Source organism: Eumetopias jubatus, unplaced genomic scaffold (assembly GCF_037043125.1).
Source record: "Eumetopias jubatus isolate StellerSeaLion01/CBP00866 unplaced genomic scaffold, mEumJub1_p1.0 scaffold_1, whole genome shotgun sequence".
In the NCBI taxonomy this organism is placed as follows: domain Eukaryota; kingdom Metazoa; phylum Chordata; class Mammalia; order Carnivora; family Otariidae; genus Eumetopias; species Eumetopias jubatus.
Window position 1 is genome coordinate 22,533,607 of NW_028274807.1, and position 8,237 is coordinate 22,541,843.

At 32.5% G+C, this 8,237-nt stretch overlaps 1 pseudogene; it reads right to left on the reverse strand.

Moving 5' to 3' along the window:
* Positions 1-2,060: 2,060 nt before the first annotated feature.
* On the reverse strand, positions 2,061-2,172 carry LOC114219485 (U4 spliceosomal RNA; annotated as a pseudogene).
* Positions 2,173-8,237: the final 6,065 nt, after the last annotated feature.

Genomic DNA, 8,237 nt, shown 5'->3' on the forward strand with positions numbered 1-8,237 from the left:
TTGCACATTACAACTGATAATTTGACAAGTACTGACTGCTTTTTGCAGAATCACCTCTGCCAGGTAATATATATGCTACTAAAATTTCACAATAACATCTGTCTAGAGGAATGTGATAAAAATGTCTAGACACATCATTCTGTGATTTCACTCGTATTTCACCTTTATTTGCTAGCGGCATCAAAATGAAATGATTGTATATTCATTCCTTCCATCTGGGTAAAATGTACTTAAATGTCTTAGAATATTAGTTATTTATGTCAAACAAATGTGATTATTTGACTAATAAAACAAACTGCTAAATAAACCAGGCTATCATATAAACTATAAACCCATGTAAAGCTTTCAGCCCTCACAATGAGGAATCTTGCAGAATAAAATGATTGTGAATGTTTACTCTGTGCCAAACACAGGTTGGAGACTCTTGAAATATATACTATCTACTAACATATGTCATTTTTAAAACCTATTATTATCTTGATTTTTACATACACGGAAACTAAGGTACAGAGGGATTAAGTAATTTATCCAATACCATACTACTGAATACAAAACAGTGTGACCAAAATTCAAATCAAGGTAATGTGATTTAAAATTAAGACTATTAGCACTGCACACACTCCCATCTCTGAGAACCACTTGAAAATGTACTGAAGATTTAAACACATTGATTTTGTTTGCTTGTTTGTTTGCTTAAGTAGGCTCTAGGCCCAGCCATGGAACTTGAATTCATGATCCTGAGATCAAAACCTGAGCTGAGATCAAGAGTCAGAAGCTTAACCAACTCAGACACCCAGACACCCCAAACATACTGACTTTTGATCATGAGACTTGAATCCTAATACTAGATCTGTTGTTCATGATCTGCATAACCTTTCAGAGTCTCAGAATATTCTTACTACCCAGTCTTAACCAAACCAACCATGTCTAGACAATACGGATCTTTTTCTTTGGGTTTGCCAGTCTCCATGAAGTTAATTCTAGCTGTATCCCTTCAAATATATTATAGCTTCTCCTTCTATGATAAGGTGTTTTATATATTGTTCTTGGATTAAAAGTGACAATAAACTGAAAAAGCTTAGGATGGTCCCAGTCACAGAGTAACACTTAGTTCTTAGCTGTTACTATCACTAATATTTTTGTCAATATTGTTACCAGTCTATTATTATTGATATTACTACCAGTACTGATCATACTACTAATAAAGTTGAACTACAAGACTTAAAATAAGTAATTAATTTTACTATTTTCTAATGTAAATCTTTTACTGTGATATAAAGCACAATAGAAAACATACATTTTATACGTACAGCCATGATACTCAGAAGATAGAACTTGTAAGTCAAAACTTCAAAAGAAATGCTGTTGTAGTTTACAGATAAGAGGAAGGATTTCCTTGCACTGCCTTTCACAACCACCTATGTTGTTTTCGTGGGTGAGAGTTTCTTTCTAGACTAAGAAAAAATAAGAATTTGATTTTGACTGGATTCCCAATATGTTATATATAAATATATTTATTTTATTGATAAATGCACATATCTACAGTTTACTGACTCATGGTCTATCAAAATTGTAGTGTTTTTAAATTTTATCAACTTTAGGAAATCATCAGCTACTCATATTTTTCTACTTTTCAATAATTTGTATTATTTTATTTTTCATAATAGCATATAACTTGGTTCATGAAGAGAGTAAGGAAATGTAGGGATTTAGATTATTCTGTATTTTGAATTTAAAAATATAAAAATTATGTACAGCTGAAGATATTAATAAAAGCCTATTAATTAGAAAAATAACTCTGATTATTGAGAATATTCATACAAAAATATGATATAAGTAGAATTAGAAAACAAATATGTTTTCCCATGTCAGTGATAGAATTTGCAATTGAAAAAAGTAAATAAAACAAGTAAATTATTAATGTTAAAGTTACTAATAATGAAATTTATTTTATAGTAGGACTACCTGGAAATTTTCATTCTATGTTCTAAACAGTGATGATGATTAAAATGATAAAAAGTATTATTTATTAATATCTTACCAAATAAAATTTATTATTGTTTCTGAAAAATAGTTTATATATTAATCTGTATATTTTTATTAATTTTGAATTAGCAATAATTACACCTAAGATAAACCTCATTGGCTATGATACTGCCACAGTGCAAAGCTATATGTTTTTATTTAGACTATCTTTCTACATTACTGAGAAAATCAAAAAGAAAATAAATGTAAATTTTTTTTAGATTGTTTCACTAGTACATGTAGTTATAAATATTTTACTTGCATAAGATCCCTAATTTCAGCACTGTATCTGAAAAATATTTTTGAATAAATACATGGCTAGTATTATGAAAACATATATATTGTTTTATTGACCACATAAGTGGTTAATGAAAGAATCTCAAATAAACAAGATAACAAACTAAGTCTTTTAATTAAATTAAAATTAATTAATTAAATTTTTGAGAGAGACAGAGAGGGGTGGAGTGAGAGGGAAAGAGAATCTTAAGCAGGCTCCCTGCCCGGTGTGTAAGCCTGATGCAGGTCTTCATCTCGCAACCCTGAGATCATGACCTGAGCCGAAATTAAGAGTTGGACATAACCATCTGAGTCACCCAGGAGCCCCTGTTGTTGTTGTTGTTGTTGTTGTTTAAGTGGTTCGGTATTAGAGAATAATACAACACTTAAATAGTAAGGAATGTTTTTATTCCTTATAATTTCTTAAAATTAAGCACTCTGTAAATTACTAGTTAACAGAGGAGAGCCCTGTGGTGACATATTTGGGAACTATTCTAGATTGCCTTGATAGCTGCTAAATAAAATATGCTTTCCTTTGTTCTGAGTGTATGTTTATGAGCAAACTAACAGCTTTCTAAATGTGGAATTAAGAATGAGATCAATGTCATCACTTAGTTCTGTAACATTAAAATGTGTAGACCAAATTATTTCACTTGCAGATCAAATATTCTCATGAAGTATGTAGAGGACCAAGAAAGAGAAATATTTGAAACCTATGCAAATAAGCTTCATTTCAATTATATTCTCATATAGGCCTACATCATAGGTAATGAGAGACTCTCATTAAGCTTGAGACAAACATGAAATCCATCAGGGGACAAGATGAAAAATTGAAGTTAAGGAATAAATCAATTGATTAAACCAGCATGCCTGACTTTTAAGCAACCTGTACCCTTTCCTAGATATACCACCTATCTGCTGACAGGTTGGTGTCATGATAAATTTGAGGTCTTGACCTAGTCTGTCAACAGAGTTTTTCAAGACAGTGGCCTAGACAAATGCTTCTCAAACTGTCTGGGTGGAAGAGCTATACCTGTTAATTTCTAATTCTACATGTGTCGCATACAATAAAACAAGTAACTAGGAAAATTAAACCGAAAACCATAAATATACAACCCAGACTCCATTAAAAAAAAATATTGGATCCTGTGGCCATAAATGACTATTATACTACTAAAAATGTTCTAAATGTTTATTCTTACTATTTGTACTTATTTTATCACAAACAGATGACAGATTGAAAATTGACTCACTCGAGTGACCACACCATGAGTAGCACAGGGCTAGATCATGTAGCCGGAATTGCACAAGAACATTAGAGAATTTGATTAACAGAATATTATGATTCACAGAACAGGTGTTTTTATTGTTGGTGATAGTGGCAGTGGCTTATTTGTTTTTATGGCTGTTTAGTTTTGTTTTGAGGCTTCTATAAATCTAAACTTCTAGGTAACCAACTTAAAAACAACTCAAACTTTTATTCTGCTTCCTTATCAATTCCCCTTCTCATTGTCAGCTTAGTAACCAAAGACATGCATTTGTGCGATAGTCGATCAGAAACATGACCTATAGCATGTAGATAGCATTTTCCTCTGATGCGATGACAGCAGTCTTGCATGGGATTGGAGGCACACCTGACCTCATTAACTCCAGCATTTATCCAGTCAAGTTGGAAAAACATTTTTCAAAGTTGCACAATTTTTTTCCACTTTAATTAATGTGACATATTCATTGGAAAGCTGTGGCAGCTCTATAGAACATGAAGTTTATACTTGGCAAATTATATTTTCCAGGAAAATAGGAACTTCATCTCATTCTGTTAGATGCAAGCTGTATCTGCATTTTAACTGCAGTCAAGTACAGACTCATATCATTAAGTTTGCTTGCCAGATATTTGCCAAATTTGCAGCTTTGCAAATGCTTTAGAAAATTCATGGAAGTGCCCTGATGAAAAGTAATTTTAGTTTTGGCATACTTGTTTCTACTGCTGTAGCCCCTTTTTATTTCCTTCCTATACGTAAGCAATATCTACAGGAGGATACAACACAGGAAAAAGAAAAAAGATGAAGTACAGCCCCCGTGGAAGCTTCATTCTCATATAGTTAACTTCTATTAATTTTTGGAACAATAATCTAAGTGAGATAGTATGTGTATAGGGACCGATTTGGGAAAGGTCAAACATTTCAAGACACCAAGTGAAATATCCACTGAGAGGGGGTTTTACTAACAATTTGTCCTTTATTGCTTTGATTTAAGCACTTATTATTTCAATGGCATTTTTCCCTCATTAATGGGATGAGCAACAATTTATGAAATTAGATAGATCACCTCATTCCACTAAATTACTGATGGCGCTTATTTTAAATCATTTAGAATGTTCTCTGTTCCAGAAGCTGTGTTTGGAAAAATGTGAAAATATGTAAATATTCATAAATTCATGTATTTTACATACGTAATATTGGAAATTAAATACATGAATAGTTTATTTTTTTCCACACGATGACATCAGAAAGGATATTGACCAAAATATTAACAACAGTTAACTGGTTATCTTTGGTTTATGGATATTCACTTATTTTAACTTTGTCTTCATATTTTTGTATTGTTTTAATTTTTTTCTATTAAGCAGTTACACAAATTTTAAATCAAGAAAGATAATGCTATTTTAATTTTGTAAAACACTAACACATTCCCAACATGTTGGGTAATTCTGACTGATTAACATCGATAGTAATTTCACTCGGGGAGGAAAGTAAAGAGAATATACTTGTTAATCATACTCCATTATGTCTCTAGGCAATTACTGATGACCTCCACAAGTAAATAACTATGCTGTCCAATACAGTGACTACTAGTGAAAAGGAGTTAGTGAGAGATTTAAACATTGCTAATCAGAACTGAAACATACTTTAAGTGTAAAATATATAATTGATTTTAAAGACAAAGTATGAAGTAAAGAATGTAAATTAACTTAATAATTTTATATTATTTCATGTTGAAATGATAATATTTTGTACATATTGGTTAAATCAAACATAATTAAAATTCATTTTAGTTGCTGCTTTTTAATTTCTTAAGTGAATATCTGGAACATTTAAAATTGTATATGTGGTTTGCAGTATACTTCTATTGAACAGCAAGGATGTAGGGTGTATACTGGGCGTTTGCTCATTCTCAGTGTTGTACACCTACCATGGCTGTGCTGTTAAAACTTGATATTAATTCAGGGCTGTTCACCATTCAATCTCCCTTCTTTTCCACAAAGGAGATGGTTCTGAAGTACAAAATATCTAATATCCAAACACATATCTAACAATATCTGTAGAAAATGTGTACACTGAAAATTGGAAACATTATTTTAAGAAGTGGAATCATTCATGGATTGAGATGTTGTATTTTAAAGATGCCAATTTTTTTGAAACAGATCTCAAGATTCAGAATAATTTTAGCCAAAATCTCAATAAGCAGTAATTCAATATACTATGTGAATTTATTTGACTACATGTAGAAAATATCTTTTATCTAAAAGACCATATTTTTTTAAAAGAATTGTATAATAATTTACGGAATCTGATTTTATGATTGAAAAATAAACTTCACCTTTCTATTTCACCTAAGCAGTTTCATGACACTTGAATTCTATAATTATTTCATTTCTCTAGTTTAAAAGCTTTTGTTTTACCAACCATTTTTTACACCCATTCAAATCCAACAACCCCTGAGAATTATAGCTATTTGAACCATGATAACTTACAACCAATAAGGAAAATGACTTCAGAGAAGATTTTTTATGAGGAAATAGGAAATAAAGAATATAAGAGAACAAGAAAGACTCCAAATGCAGCTGATCCTGAACTGAAAACTTTCCTTTATAACAAAGAAATTAAAATTCTGGTGCACTGAAGATAAACTTTGACTTTTTAACAATTTTATTCAGTGACAAAGTTTTTTGACACCCATTAATTATAGTTGTGGAGTGTGTAATTAATGTATGCTATTAAATATATCGTTCTTCTTTCTTCTGGAAGGTTCAAAGCATAAAAAGGAAATAATTGATCATTTTTGTGGTAAAAGTCATTATTTTCACTGTCACAAAACTGTAGAATAAAACTCATGTGTATCTCACTTATAAAGTAATAATTCATCACCATTAATATTTGATGTTTGACTTCTGTCTCTTAACATCATTTGCACACATTTTCCCATTCTCTTCCTTTGTAAATACTATTTATTGTTCTACATTAATACCATTGCTATATCCTTGCATTAATCCCTAAATCGTTATTTGAACGGAATATATATCATTGTAACAATAAATAAATATATAATATAGACATAAATAATTGCAATTTATTCATTAACTTATGCAATATTTCCAGCATTAAGTACTAAAGTGTTTTTTTTAAGATTTATTTATTTATTTTAAGGAGAATGAGATGCACAAACAAGGGGAGGGGCAGAGGAAGAAGGAAAGAATCCTCAAGTAGACTTCCCACTGAGCATGGAGCCAACACTGGGCTCTATCCCAGGACTCTGAAATCATGACCTGAACTGAAACCAAGAGCTGGACATTTATCTGACTGAGCTACCGAGGCCCCCCAACATTAAGTTTTTTTTTTTAATTCCAATAGAAGCACAACACTATATAGATGAGAATATATGAGTGAATGCTGGATTTCCCTTTATGTGTGGGATGACACCAAAGAAATACACTTCTTTCTCTCCTAAACCAGAAAACTGAGGTTTGCTGCATGACTGGAGGATGGGGAGCAACTGGGAGAGTAGCAGCCAGCACTCCTGGAGGGCTGGAGGACATCAAAATGACATAGATCTTACTACCCATGTCACGAACCCTATCAGGAAGACTGCCCATGAGCTACTTGGGATGTCTCCTTTGCAGATTTCCAAATTAGCCCATGGGTACTGTCGATGCTCTACAGGCCTCACCTGCATACACCCCACCCTTAATCCAGGGCCAGCTACTGGCGCATGCCTCCAATGACATTGAAACTGAGCTTTTGCAGACTGCTAGTGACCATTCCCAGAAAGCCAGCCCAACTGCCAAATTGGAAGAACACAAACAGATGAGTATTCCGCACTTCCCTTAAGGAAAGCAAGCAAACAGGAGGCTGTTTGCATTTGGCCTGGCTTTGCTGGATTGAGAGAAAGCATACAATCTTAAGAGTTCCCTCTATGAGAAACAAGAAATGTGGAGCTGGTATATCCATATAAAAATGTTGGAAAAATGCCTCAAGATCTCTATTAAGGCTGAAGTATATTTCTCTCCCAAAGTCTAGTCAGTAGACACCTGAGAAGTTTACTGCTTCTTCAAATGTGAAGGCAGCAATGCAGAATTTCAAGTAACATGAAAAATTATAGAAACATAACAGGTATCACCAAAGAAATGACCACGAAGAAATGGAAATCTGTGATTCAAAATAATTGTCTTAAGGAAACTTAGTAAACTACAAGAAAAAAGAGACAATTCAATAAAATCAGGTAAACAACACACAAACAAAAGGATAAATTTATTTTTTGTTTTAAATGTTTCTTCATTTATTTTAGAGAGAGGGAGTGTGTGAGGGGGGAGGGCAGGAGGAGGGGGAGAGAATCTCAAGCAGACTACCCACTGATCATGGAGCCAGATACAGATCTCAATCCCATGACCCTAAGATCCTGACCTGAGCCAAAATCAAGAGTTGGACGTTTAACCCAATGAGTCATCCAGGTGTCCCAAATTGAGAAGTTTAAGAGTTAAATAGAAATTATAAAAAAATAAAAGAACCAAACACCAAGCTAACTGGAATTTAAATAAAAACTTAAAGAAAATAGAAATTCTGGAGCACAAAGCTTATACATAGAAATAATGGCTGAGAACTTCCCAAATCTGGGGAGAGATGTGAACATCATGCTCATAAAGTGTACAAGTCTCCCCA